Below are 15,276 nucleotides of genomic sequence, written 5' to 3' on the forward strand. Positions count from 1 at the left end.
CAGCTCTTATGGGTGCTTTGAGGAGTCTAATCTTATACATTTGAAACGATAACTTGTTTGATGTAGACCTTTATTTGTAGACACAAATTTGCTAAATACCAGAGAAAGAGAACGCTTAGCAGCAAAAGATTGTGTGTTATCCATTTTTCAATTAGCATTGAAATGTTCAGCAGAATTACCAGAGGAGAGGATTGACATGAAAAAAGTTGTTGCTAGCTTAAAGAAAATCAAGGTCAAGTTTAATCAATAAGCTAGACAACAAAATAGGTTTCTTAGTTTTCTCAAAATTAATATAAAGAAGACATTCTTTTAACTTCTTTTTTAATTTTTGACTTCATGTAAACTCAAATGGTGCATTTAATAAGTGCAATAGTCACAAAGTTTGGGGATGATCTCTTCCAGCCTATCTCTCTTACAATCATATATGTCTATAAGCCTAAACTTGTTTGGTTATAGATATACATGGCTTGGATTAAGTCCAAATTAAAATATGGAAGTATTTATCATGAATACTTGGTCTAAAAGGAACAATAAACATACAAATTTTACTGTATTTAAAAGCAACCATCAATTGTGAAATTCGTTTTGTTCTTTGTTCATCTCCAAGCTTGGTATGTTATGTTGATGCAAATTGGGCTCAATATCTAGATACTAGACGTTTTACGATAGGTTATTGTATTTTCCTGAATTCTAATCCTATTTCTTCAAGCAGTAAGAAGCAAACTTTTGTTACCCAATCTATTACTGAAGCAAAATATATGACATCTTATTTAACTTCTCAGGACATACTTTAGATTTCTTACATTTTGTGTGAAACTCGCCTTCCAATAAACTTATCATGATGTTCTATATACTCAAATAGTTTGGAAGCAACCAACTTGCTGCTAATCCTATTTTTCATGGTCGGAAAAAACACATCGAGACTTTTTATCATTTTGTTCGAGATCTTGCCTGAAAACTTTTTCTTCAGATTTTTCATGTTTGTTCTTAATCACAACTTGCTGGCATCTTTACCAAAGTCTTGCCATCATTAATGTTTCATCCGTTCAAGCACAAGTTTTTGTGGGGTTCTCCCTTATCACTTGAATAGGTTTAGTAAAGTAAAAAATTAATCTAAGAACTAGTCCAATGTACTTCACATGTGTATACACACATGTACACATTCCATAGGTGATATAAATATATATACTAGCCTAACCCTAGAGGGGTAAGACAGTCTCCACATTCCCATATTTTTGCTTTGATTCAATTAATAGGCACCTTTTCCACTAGCTGAATTTTGAAAGCCAAAAAATCACCTCATTTCTTTACCCAAAAGAAAAACTGATTGATTGCTATAAGGAAATGGTGTTAAGACAAAAATACTAAGTCTAAAAGCATTTTTTACTTCCATAAAAAAAATGTACATTTACTTTTGTGACAATTGGCTATCTTCTGCATTGTTGCTTGTTCTTAGGGCTCGTTAGACCGACACCCTTGTAACTTATACTAAATTAATGAATTACCTTTTGATTGACTGAAAAAAAAACAGAAGGAATAGCCAAGGTTAGTGGAATAGGAAAGCACAAGACTTGGTGCTTTGATGTACAGGTTGATTCATATCAATAAACCCCGTATGCCTTTAAAAAAACATAAGTAACAACCAATTAAACCTAGCCTTAGTTGTATTCCACAACTTTATCATGGATAGGAAAATGCTTTTATAGTGCTTGCTTTGAGTTTTCACTACGCTTTTAAGTGATTGAAGTTATTGATCAGATAAACTACAAAGACAAAAAAGTAGCTCTGGTCTAAGGGTACATGCTCATTGTATAATTTTGACTTAGTTTAAGGCTTTTTAGCATGTTAATTAGCTATTTGAACACTTTGCCCTGTACAATGCGATAAGCATGAAAAACCATGGAGATTGGGGATGCCCTTCTTCCTTTTGGAAAATTGCGGCGTCTACTTTTTATGAAACTTGACATTGATTATAAGTGGCATATTTCTTTTTGTTTGTGCTCGAAAAATTAAATCAGCATTAGGAATTAGAAATAAGAAAATAAATTCAATTAATAAACAACTTACATTTTTTTTAAAATTTGAAAAAAGAAGATTCAAACTCTGTTTTTTAAGCAGAGAAATTATGCATCAACGAATGAATTAAATATTTTAGTGTAATAAACAACTTACACTTGCTCTAATGATAATTACTCTTTTTTTTAAGAGGGTAAAGTTTCGAGTTTTTGTTCTCTATTCCTAAGAAGGACGAAGAATTAATAAAGTTTCATTTGATTGAGTAATGTGTGAATTTGGATTAATCAAAAATCCAAATTGCTATAAGTATAGGTAATTCTGACAATGGCAAGCCCCTGCCAAAAGCCAAACAACCAAGCTTTGTTTGATTAGTCTTTGTTTTGCACCGAAATTATAATATGGTTTTTGTAAAATCTTTTCAAAAATTAGACCATAATTATATTTAACACATATGAAGAGAGCCTTAAATTAATTCCTAGATAGAAGTTGTATTATCTTATTGTGTTAAATAGGAGGAAGTGTTAAGGTGAGGGAATCGAACCTTGAACTAACTTCTATCATCAAATTTGTTGTTCATAATTATAAAATAGCATCAAATAAAAAATATATAAAAAAGAGAAAAACTCATCATTTCATTTTCTTTCCTATATAATAGAATTTGAATTCTTATTTATTTCACTTACATTTTGCACTTGAAAAAACTACATTTTGCATGCAAGCATTTTTTTTTCTCAATCAACATCAAGTGTGTTATTATGAGCATAAAGCTGAAATATAGCCCAAGTCTTTACAAAAAGGAGACTGTAGGCAGTGGGAAACAAGCCCTCCTGCAAAGGCCAAAACCACCCCAACACACCAAAAATGTAGTGAGATTGAAAACATTAAAACAAAACAAATAGCAAAGCCAATAACACACTAAAACTTCCCCTATCCTTATACACAAAACAAAATGGAAAGCACACCATAACATCTATTTCATCAACAAAAACATCCTCCCTAATAGTACTCTAATCTGAAAATAAAGGAAAGCCCAGAGAGCATTGCCATACCATTGCTTTGTTCTTAGCACCATGCTTATAACATATCTAATGGGTCAACTCCGATCATCGGAAGAGAGTCTGTCATTGAATTCGCTTCTCATAGTGTGTGTGAAGACAATACTTCTGATTTAAGTACAAATGCCTTCAAACTCATTAAAATCCTCCACATCTTCCATGGAGATGAATGAGGTATATTTATAATATATATAAAAAAGTTGATTCTATTTTTTTTTAAAGCAATTTTTTTGACACTACCGAAATCTTTAAAGACTTCTTTTGACATATATTACCTGCCATGTGCATGATCATGAACTGTACATTTACAAAACAATCCACCACTTCAAATTCTGTGGCAGTATCTTAAGCCTAAGTAAAGCTAGGCACAATATGAAATAGCCCTTCACCCTTTTCCCATGCAACCTCGAAAAATACACAAAAAGGGAGCTCAGTGCACTAAAAGAACCTTTATCACTCCTATGAAACAAAGGACCAACTAATAAAATGAAAATCAATCTCTTCACCTACAGCTCTTAATAATTTGCTCATACTAGCAAATCCCAAAAAGTTAAATCCAAAGAGACACTAGCTACGTAACAAAACCTTTAATTCCTCAGCAACCTCTTGTCCTCCTTACAGTTCAGCCAATGCATAATCTCCCATGCTCCAAAACAGGATTCAGAGAACCCTTAACTCTTTGCCAACCCTGAACCCCTCAACCCGCACAAAGCCATAAACACATTCCTCAGAAAAAAAAAAATGAAAAAACAAAGCGTTAATGAAGAAACGGTGTCAACGTCTCTCACAATCAGCATCAAACTCCCTAACGTTGCCAACACAAAAGAAAGAGCAGACTGAAAGGCAAAAACAACAAAAAGCAGCGAAAGAAGGCAAAAAATATCATGAAGAGTCCTCTTCCTTCGTAGGATATCCCTGATCAAAGTCCAAACCAGAAGTCCTCAACATTGGATGACACACCAGAGAGAACGAGAATCACCATACAAAGTAGACACAATCATCCCTCACTCACCAAAATTCTCCCAAACAGATCCTTACAAAAAGACCAAAGGATCACACAACCCGCAGACCCACCCATAGACCACAAAATGAAACCTTTACAAAACAGAGCATTCCAAACCAGAAACTCCCTCAACCCCATAAACCAAAGCATCCCCAATCACCCACCAAAACCGAGGAAGTGAAGGAGCCATACGAACTCCCTCCCCACAACCCCTCACTCAGCCCACACAGTCAGCAACCAACATCAGGAGCACAAGAATGAAATGGCCCCTAAACCCAAAGAATCGCAGCCCCACATGAGTCACATAGCAAAGTATCAATGAAAAAACAATGTTGCCCACAGAAACCCCCCAACCCTCCCCATTGTCCTGCAAATTCACTTTAGTCTATTGTTCACTGTTTGCCTTTTTTTTCTTATCTTTTCCATCTCCTTTCTTCCCCTTTTTTTTATAATTATAAATATTTATTTTATTTTATTTTTAACTACTACCAAAAACAGATATGACCGTCGCATCCTAAACCTGTCAACAGAGGCTAAAAGATAAAAATCTTAATCGCTCACAAACCATGAAGAGTACTTCAAAGCATAACACATAAAATCCCATCATCAAAATATCTCAACCATCTGCCATGAAAAATTATATGCAATACTCGTCACTCCTCCCACTATCACCCAACCTAAACTCCTTACTTGCAATGACTTCCATCGCCTCCCTCATACCTTCCATCCCGGACCCACAATCAAAATATGCCCAAACCACAAAACAGCCCACAGGTACTACTGTATCTTAACTAGATAATTTATATAATTATTTTAACAAATAGTACGTACGTGTATCTTCCTACTTAATTAAAAGCCGAGAAAAAAATAATTTTTTTTTCCTCTTCCACCCATGTAGTGGGTGTATTAAAAACTAGTTAATAGGTAAAAATCACAATATCATTCAAATATAAGAGGGGAGTTACCTAACCCACTATGTCCTTTCTGAATATATATTCTGTAACGACCTAAGCCCAACCACTGGTTCAGTAACTTTTTGAATTTGAAACTAATAGTAGTAGACTTAGATTGACCACACATCACATTCACAGGTCCAAGATCTCATCAGAGCAATGTGAAAACTCACATCGGACTGGCGCAGGCTCTGATACCATTTGTAATGACTAAACCCAACCACTGGCCCAATAACTTTTTGAGTTTAAATCACGTGGCTTTCAAAAGCTTAAGCTTAAGTTACTAGTAGTAGTAGACTTAAATTGTTGTATAAATCTTAACAATCACATTCACATCAGATATGAGATGTTAGGTATCACACATTCCATGACTGTTAACAAAGATTAAATCTTAGTTTAGGAAAATACTGTGGAAAGCAAGGGTCTTCTTCATACTCACGTTCTTCGAACAAGTTCTCTATTGCCATCAACTGTTTGCAAATCATTTAGCAAAGATTTAATTAATATCCGTAGCTTTAAGGTTTTCTATAGAATTACTTTCTTCATCCTTTAGTCTTTCTCCTTCTACTCTTTTGAGACGTAGCTCCAAAACTGTCCACTATCACAGTATTACTCTTTCAATATTTGACATTTTTTTGGCGTCAAACATCAATATAGTAAGATATTAAAATTTTAATATAAATTAACTTAAAATCAAAATATCTTTCTTAATTTCCGTGTCAATTAAATCAAATATGAACAAACAATTCAAGATGGTGAGAGTAATTAATGTCTCCCACTCTCATGAATTAATAGTTCAAGTGGTAAGGGCGGGAAGTGGGTAAGATTTTAGAGTAAATTATTCTATTTATTATTATATTTTTTTAGAGTTTTTATTTTGGTCACTTAATTTTGAAAATCACATTTTAATTAGTTTATAAAAGTTAACGTTTTGATTACTTAATTAGTTATTAAAATTTAACAACTGTTTGACATGATTTCTCATATCAACTTACTTTTGATAATATAAATATTATTATCACATGACAAATGAATTGATATAGACATAACAAGTTGCCAAGGTTAACTAATGTGAGAATGTTGTGTGATCAAAATAGTAACTTTTATAAATGTTAGTAATCAAATGTGATTCTTTAATGTTTAGTAATCAAAACAAAAACTCTCAGAAAAATTAAGTTATGATCAAATGAGTAATTTACTCTAAATTTTAATTTCAAACAAAGTGCTTTCGTAGAGGGAAAAAAGATTCATAGATAAATCATGCAAATTGACTCGGAAAACATTTTCGTCACTTGCTCACCTATTGTTGAAAATTTGCAATAAGTCAAACAATTTCAAAATGGGTTTAAAAATTAATTATTCAGCCAGTTCTTTATCACTCTTTTGCAGAAGTTAATTATATTAGTTATGTTTGTTTTTTTGTCCCTACTGTATAAAGGAGATTAGTGAAAAATTGTATGTTTCTTGAGTTATGTTTATGTATTTCAGTTGTCAACGAAAAGTCATCATTAACAATTGTAAACAAGCATGGTCCATGCCCTCGACTGAACCAAGACAAAGCAAACGCTCCCTCCCATGCTGAAATTCTCCGTCAAGAGCAAGCCCGAGCTGATTCAATCCACTCCATGCTCTCCCGAGGTTCCACGGAGAAGACATCACTCCAAGGCAAACCAGGATTCTCGATTGGCACCGGAAATACCAGGTCACCATGGGCTCGGGCTCACCCAAAACGGAGCTTTCCCTGGTTTTTGACACTGCTGGCTAATCAACTTGGACTCAGTGCGAGCCATGCGCTGGATATTGCAATAACCAAAAGGAACCAATATTCGATCCATCAGAGTCATCGTCCTGTACCAACATTCAGTGCTCCTCGGCCACGTGTAAACAAATTTCTTCAGAAGGTAATGATGTTTTAGAATTAGTTAATCAATGAATATAAAATTTTACTTCTCAATATATACTTTTTATCATTAAAAACTATAGTTTATTAAAATTATAGATTTATTTATATATACAAAACAAAAACATTTTTTTTTTTAAATCTTCATGACAAAGTTTTTTTTTATAGTTGAGGTGAGGGAAATTTGAATTTTATTTTTTAAGTAGGGAGATCATGCACTAATTAATGAATTAAATGCTCAGGTGCATGACAAAGTTAAACATGAACATTTAATTTCAAACAGAGTGAATATTTAATTTTATGTTTAATCATTTGGAGAATTTTTAATGCTTAATAATATAATTGTAGCTATGCGAAGAGGTTGCTCTTCCTCATCATCATGTGTGTATGGCGGCAGATACAGTAATACCACATTTTCCTCTGGCTTTATGGCTAAAGAAACCTTAACCATAACAAGTTCAGATGTGTTCCAATGGTTTATATTTGGCTGTGGACAAAGAAACAATTTCCCAAACGGTGGAAGTGCAGCTGGGGTATTAGGACTTGGCCGTGGATGGCTTTCCCTAGTATCCTAAACTGCTAACAAGTATCATAAAGTTTTCTCCTATTCTTTGCCACCAAGTGATAGATCAACCGGATACCTAAAATTTGGTGATAAGAACATCCCAAGTTCCGTTAAATTCACACCCATGTCGGATTCCTTCCAAGGAACACACTATTACGGCCTTGATATTGTCGATATAGGCGTAGGAGGCGAGAGACTATCCATTGACAGGTTGGTTTTTATGACTTTAGGTACCGTCATTGACTCGGCATCTTTGATCACAAGCCTCCCTCCGGCAGCCTATGCAAGAACCCGAAGAGCTTTCAAAGTAAGGATGACCAAGTATCCAAGGGCACTGACAGTCGAATTTCTAGGGACATGCTTTAATTTTAGTGGTAATACTAGTGTTGTAATGCCAACGATCAGCTTATACTTTGATGGGGGCCTTGAGATGCCTCTTGATGCTAGAGGGATTTTGTATGTTAACAAGATATCTCAAGCCTGTCTGGCTTTTGCAAAAATGGTGATGATAATGATGTAATGATCCTAGGAAATTCTCAACAGAAGGGGTACGAGGTCGTCTATGATGATGCCAATGGAAGGGTTGGATTTGCACCTGGTCGTTGTGGCAAAGTTTGAGCTACTTTGATCTCAGTATATTAGATATGAATAAGAATAAGAATGTTTTTCATAACTCAGGCTTGGTTTAGTAGTTGTTACTCTTCTTAAAGGGATTAAGATTCAGGGTTCGGATCTCTACTTTGTATCTCCATACATGTACGAATAAAATAACATAAAAATGTTTTAATTTGCAAGTTGAGCAATTATATAACATATCTTTGAACGTGCTTATATATTTAGTTCGAGCTAATTAAATATTAAGTAATGAAGTGTGGTTTGATTTTTTTTTTTGTCTTACACATTAAATCTTCAGAGTGTTGACATTTGCAAATAAAAAAACTTCACCACAAAAATATATATATATATATATATATATTTTGAAAATGCGATTTTATTAGCCTCTTCAACTAAGTCTCTAGTCTATTTGACTGGAAACTTCCTATGATATGAGCACTTCATTTAGACAAATTTGAACCTGTACAATTACAGAAGAACTGTCAATTGCTCAAAAAGATATTGGTGGCTATTCCCAAACTCAAATGGAGCTGCGTCAACAAAAAATTAATTTTTTCCCTCTTCCACCCATGTTGTGGGTGTACTTAAAACTTGTTAATAAGTGAAAATCGAAATATGCATTCAAATATGAGAGGGGAGTTACCTAACCCACTATGTCCTTTTTTAACATACATTTCCATGGCTGTCAACAAAGACTGAATCTTAATTGAAGAAAATATTAATTTTGTTTACAAATTAACATATTTTTATTGCTATGGAAGTAGAAGAAAACAATTACTGAGAGTATTATTATTTTCTATATAAAGGTAATGAAGAAGCAAATGTTTCCAAGTTGAAACAATTCTACAAAGAGCTAGCTAGATATATGGTCCATGGCCACTTCCCCGTTCTCCAGCTTGTTTGTATTCCTCCATTCCGCTTCTCTTTTCTTTCTCTACCTTGTCTGCTCTTCAAAAGGGATCTATGCCTTTGAAGGAAAAACAACTAGTACTGTGGAAAGCAAGGATCTTCTCCATACTTACGTTCTTCGAACCAGTTCTCTACTGCCATCAACTGTTTGCAAATCACTTAGCAAAGGTTTAATTAATACTCATAGCTTTAAGGCTTTTATAGAATTACTTTCTCTGTCCTATTGTGTTTCTCTTTCTACTCTTTTGAGACGTAATTCCAAACAAATTCCTTGCGTTTATACATGAAAGATTTAAAAAAGATTCATAGATAAATCATTCATATTAATTAGGTGAACATCTTTGTCACTTGTGCAACAATTATTGCAAATTTTCAATCAGTCAAAACATTTCGAAATGGGTTCAAAAATTAAGCATTCAGCATGTTCTTAATCACTCATGTGCAGAAGTTAATTATATTACTATGTTTTTAATTCCTTTTGTATAAAGGGATTGGAGAAAAATTGTATGTTTCTTGAGTTACGTTTATGTATTTCAGTTACCAACGAAAAGTCATCATTAGCGATTGTAAACAAGCATGGTCCATGCTCTCAACTGAACCAAGACAAAGCAAACGCTCCCTCTCACTCTGAAATTCTCCGCCAAGACCAAGCCCGAGCTGATTCAATCCACTCCATGCTCTCCCTAAGTTCCACGGAGAAGACATCACTTCAAGACCAACCAGGAATCTCGGTTGGCACCGGCAAGTACCAGGTCACCATGGGCTTTGGTTCGCACAAAACGGAGCTTTCCCTGGTATTTGACACTGCTAGTCAATTAACTTGGACTCAGTGCCAGCCATGCTTTGGATATTGCTATGAACAAAAGGAACCAATATTCGATCCATCAAAGTCATCATCCTATACCAACATTCAATGCTCCTCGGCCACGTGCAAACAAATTTCTTCCGAAGGTAATGATGATTTAGAATTAGTTTAATTAATAAATTTAATATGTTGCTCCTCAGTTAAATCGTGGACATTTAATTTTAAACAGAGTGTGTGCTTAATTTTTTATACTTAATACTATAATTGTAGGTATGCAAGCAGGTTGCTCTTCCTCATCATCATGTGTGTATGGCGTCACATACAGTAATACAACATTTTCCGTTGGCTACATGGCTAAAGACACCTTAACCATAACAAGTTCAAATGTGTTTCAAGGGTTCTTATTTGGCTGTGGGCAAAGAAATCGCTTCCCTAACGGTGGAAGTGCAGCTGGGGTATTAGGACTTGGCCGTGGATGGTTTTCCATAGTATCCCAAACTGCTAACACGTATCACAAAGTTTTCTCCTATTGTTTGCCACCAAGTGATAGATCAACCGGATACCTAAGATTTGGTGATAAGAACCTCCCAAGTTCCGTTCAATTCACACCCATGTCAAGTTCCTTTCAAGGAACACACTATTACGGCCTTGATATTGTTGATATAGGCGTAGGAGGCGAGAGACTATCCATTGACAGGTCGGTTTTTACGACTTCAGGCACCGTCATTGACTCGGCATCTTTGATCACACGCCTCCCTCCGCCAGCCTATTCAAGAGTCCGGAGAGCTTTCGAAGTAAGGATGACCAAGTATCCAAGGGCACCAGCATTTGAATCTCTAGGGACATGCTTTGATTTTAGTGGTAATACTAGTGTTGTAATGCCAACGATCAGCTTATACTTTGATGGGGGCCTTGAGATGCCTATTGATGCTAGAGGGATCTTGTATGTTAACAAGATATCTCAAGCCTGTCTGGCTTTTGCAAAAAATGGTGATGATAATGATGTAATGATCCTAGGAAATTTTCAACAGAAGGGGTATGAGGTCGTCTATGATGATGCCAATGGAAGGGTTGGATTCGCACCTGGTCGTTGTGGCTAACTTGAGCTACATTGATCTTAGTCTATTAGATTTGAATCAGAATAAGTATGTTTTAATTAGCTCAGCCTTGGTTTAGTAGTTATTACTCTTTTTAAAAGGATTAGGGTCCAAGTTCCGAATCCTTACTCCCTGTCTCCATATATGTACCAATAAAATAAAAATGTTTTAATTTGCAAGTTCAGCATTTGTATATCACACTTTTGAGCATGCTTAAATATTTAGTTCAAGCTGAATTCACTACAAGTAATTTAATTTTAGTAAAAAAATATTTTATCAAATTTTATAATAATATTGTAAAATTTATCTGTTTCGTGATATGTAAAGCATTATGTTGTCATACATTATTACAAACTACATTTCACCGCAACAAAATTCATTAGAGCATTTCATGAAATATTGTTTGATTTTTCTATAAGAATTCTTATTGTTAATGTTGACAATTTTTTAACAAATTTATATGTGCACATTAAAATTACCCCTGTTCGAAAGATAGATCGTAATTTTAATTCATAACTTTAAGTGAAGTGGTAAGTTTAGACCTTATCTCACTTTTTGATACAAAGATTATATAATTTGTTTACAATAGAATTACATAAATTTTAATGCATAAGCATTAGTAATTTATTAATACTTCACTAAGGACTTAAACACTTGCATTCAAGATATAGGTTTACATACATTTTTCAACCATCTAGAAAGTATCAAAGGACCTTTATTGAGATATTAATGGACTGCTACTATTTGTAGAGCTAATGACTAATTTAAGGCAAGTTGAGAGAATCTTTAAAAGATAAAAAAAAAAAAAGGGCATGTTGAGAAGACTAGCAGCTTGCTCTAGTTGACTTATGTAATGCATATGAATAGATATGAAAGTGAAACAAAAAATTTGAAGAGTAAATTGAAAGAATTTACTTTAGAATTTTTAATATCGTGCACTTAGCTTTTCGTTCTCCTACTAACTATATAGAACTAAATCAAATTTCCTAATGATCAGCTAAATAATGATGGAGCAAAATAAATGTTGGTTGTTAGCACATCAAAGACGACCTTGACCTAGTATAGTGCATTACTTCTTTTTTTTAAAAAAAAAAAGAAAGTGTAATATTTATTAGTCTCAGCACTATAATGTTATTTCAAGTCTCTTACTTATAATGCCAAAGACTCTCATAATATGATCAGATCCGATCTGGGCAAAGAAAAGCTATACAATTGTCAAAAACTTCAATCATTTGAGTAGACAATGGCGTTCACAGCGAAAAGTCTTAGAAGCTGTCGTCAAGAGCCGAGCACCCCATAAACAATAAGTGGGCGGCTCAACAGGAACAAAAATAGGCTAACCTAATTACCCCTAATCCTGTTTCAAAAAGGAGTAAAACATTACATAAGTATCTCCAATATTACTACTGTATTTCCATTAAACAAGGATGATGAACCAAGGTCTAAACGCTTTTCTACTTGGGCTTACCTACCTAGCTTAAGCAATAAGGGAGAAGGATTTGAGTAGAGATTTTAGAATATTCAGTTTACTTTGCATTTTGCAAGTGTGTAGGAGAGATATTGGATATCAATTTCTATTTTACTTTTCTCTTCCTATAGGAAGAAAGAAAGGTGCAGAGGTCATTATCACTAATTCCCATTTGTTCTTCATCAAGTGAGACTTACGAGTCCTTGGGAAGATAACAGCAAGAGAAAATAATAGCTATAAGATATAATTCAAAACCATTTTTGAAAAAAAGGTCTAACCTTTGAGAAAGCTGAGAGACAACTTAAATATCTTCTTTTTTTCATTTCGTTTTCAGGTGGACCTACACTCACCAAGATAAGGAATAACTACTTCAATCAAATATTATGGGTTTGACGTTTTAGTTTCAATGCTTAGTGCCTTAGGGCCACTTTTAACAGGTAATCAGAACTTTTAAGTGCATGCCAAAAATTTAATACTAGTCGTTCATGATGATGATGAGATCTTATCTCAAAGATATTAGGAGTTTGACTCAGAGAAAAGAGACAGAAAAAGAATAATTGTTTCTGAATGAATTAATTTTGACTTTCAATGCTTATTTATAAATAATTTATGACTATTCATCAAAGCTTACCACTATTCATCACAAGATCATCGTTTTGCATCAAAAGGTATCACTCCAAATGGTATTCAGAAGCTATTTGTGTTGTACTACTTAGATAGATATTCTCTCACCTTTTAACTTACAATCTATTAGGACTAATTTCTCCAACAATCTCCCACTTAGATGGTAATGTTAAAGAAAATCGTACACTAATAATATCAAATAAAAGAAAATTTTCTTTCGGCTTGAATCTTTTGTATTGCAAGTAATTTAAAGTTTAGACAGTACAAATGATAACTTAATTAATTACACCATTATTCCTTTTATTAAAACTGAAATTACCACACATACGATATTATCCAATTTCACTAGAAACTCACTGATAAATTATAGCACTTATTAGGCCACGTATTACATCTTTGTATTTTATGAACATATTCAAAAGCTAACCCCATCACTTTGGTTAGAAGCAGCACCACTCTTTTTAGCACTCCGTTTAAGCCTTCGACGTATACTTTATAATTGCACCTTAATAAGAGTATAGCACGAATCTTCCATTAATGTATTTTTTAGCACTTAAAGATAAAACTTGAAATCCTAGTGCTTCTTCTATAATCACTTATCAATAACTTATTTTTACTAATTGAACCTTTTAATCAGTAGTTGACGTAGAGAAAAGGCTTGGTTTCAATAATTGGGGGCTTTAGGCAAAGGTTTTGGCTCATCCCTAATGACGTCTTTCTCACCATTTCTCTAACCAGTCCTTTAATAAAATGATCTACCAAATTATTATATGTTATCACATATACAATTGTAATTACTCCATCAGTAATTAATCCTTCGACTTATATATACTTCAAATTTATATGTCTAGAATTTCTATTAACTCTAGACATAGTAGCTTGATTGCCACAGTACAAAGAGATGGCCGTCGTCATTGTGGCCACGATTAAATTTTCATTAATAACAAATTTTTCAATCATTTTTCTTTTTTTCCTACAGTTTCCAAAACAACAAACTTAGATTTCATAATAGAATGAGTTATGTATATTTGTTTTTTAGAAGCCCATGAAATAAAATCTTCTTCTAGGGTAAATACCCATCTATAGATTGATTTATTATCACTTGCATTAGTTATCCAATAATCAGTGCACCACTCCTTTATTGTTGAATAATTTTTATAGAATAGTCCTAATCTCATCAACATACAAGCACACTCAAACACCATATTCTTTTATATTAAAATAATATACAAACTCAAAAGAATAAGAATAGGGAAATCAAGTCAGACTACCATAATAAAATTCTAATTTCATTCATTAGTTCTTCCAGATAGTAGAATGCATGGATGGCATCAAGCACTTCTACTCGAGTATGACTTGAAGTAAATGGGGAATCCCACTAAGGGCTTTTTGTATTCCAATGTGGATTCTTAGGTCATTCTGGGGAACTTTTTTGAAAATATGCATTACATATACATTATAAAAGGAGAAAATGAAATGAGAGATACTGTGAAAGAAAGAATTATTAGTCCATTTTTTTCCCACACATGGGTAGTGATGATGATTGATGTGGTACCAAGAGTAAGACCAATGCACAAATATGTTTAGAAAAAAAGGATGGGATAACAAGTGGTGATGATATGATGATATGATTGTGATGAAATAAAATGAACTACTCAAGGGTATTTTTTTTTTTTTGTAAAGGTAAGAAGCAATTTTATTCAAGAAATTTAACGACCCCCTTTCTCTACTTTTCGAGACAAAGGGAACACAAAGTTTCCAAAAGAAGAGGCAAAAGCTAAATCAGTTGTCCTTTGTGAAATTTATTCAAGAAATTTAATTAAAAGTTTTATATTGCCTTAATCCCATATTTTTCTTGTCAGTTTTGTATTTTAATCCATCGGCTTTCAGAAGGGAACCAGATTTTGAAGTTTGGATGAACCACATTTTCTAGACATGAAAATTTTTTTAGAACAATTAACTCTTGAGTCTTGACTTATCCAAGTAAATCTGTTATCATTTCATATAAATTATATGCAACATGATACTTTTTGCCTATTATTAGCAAGTAATTTTGGACTGAATGCCTCATAGTGCAATTTCATAGCAGTCATTTAGGCCTTCCCGGTATAAAGATTAACCCGAGATAAGCTCCCACTGTCGAAATAAGAAATACTACTGAATTCCTCTAGTTCAACATCAAAAAACATATTTAAAGACAGAACAATCATTTCTGTCTCAATTGCCAGACAGGTGGTGTTTCCTGTTCCTCATCCCACTTAAACTC

The 15,276-nt window shown here is 33.7% G+C and overlaps 2 pseudogenes; both read left to right on the plus strand.

The window, feature by feature from the left end:
* Window positions 1-4,769: 4,769 nt before the first annotated feature.
* LOC149526993 (aspartyl protease family protein At5g10770-like) lies at window positions 4,770-8,110 on the plus strand (annotated as a pseudogene).
* An 869-nt stretch (window positions 8,111-8,979) lies between these two features.
* On the plus strand, window positions 8,980-10,921 carry LOC110419825 (aspartyl protease family protein At5g10770 pseudogene; annotated as a pseudogene).
* The last annotated feature ends 4,355 nt before the right edge of the window (window positions 10,922-15,276 follow it).

The sequence above is a fragment of the Theobroma umbraticum genome, unplaced genomic scaffold (assembly GCF_002168275.2).
Source record: "Theobroma umbraticum cultivar Fairchild unplaced genomic scaffold, ASM216827v3 scaffold_67.0, whole genome shotgun sequence".
Taxonomy (NCBI): domain Eukaryota; kingdom Viridiplantae; phylum Streptophyta; class Magnoliopsida; order Malvales; family Malvaceae; genus Theobroma; species Theobroma umbraticum.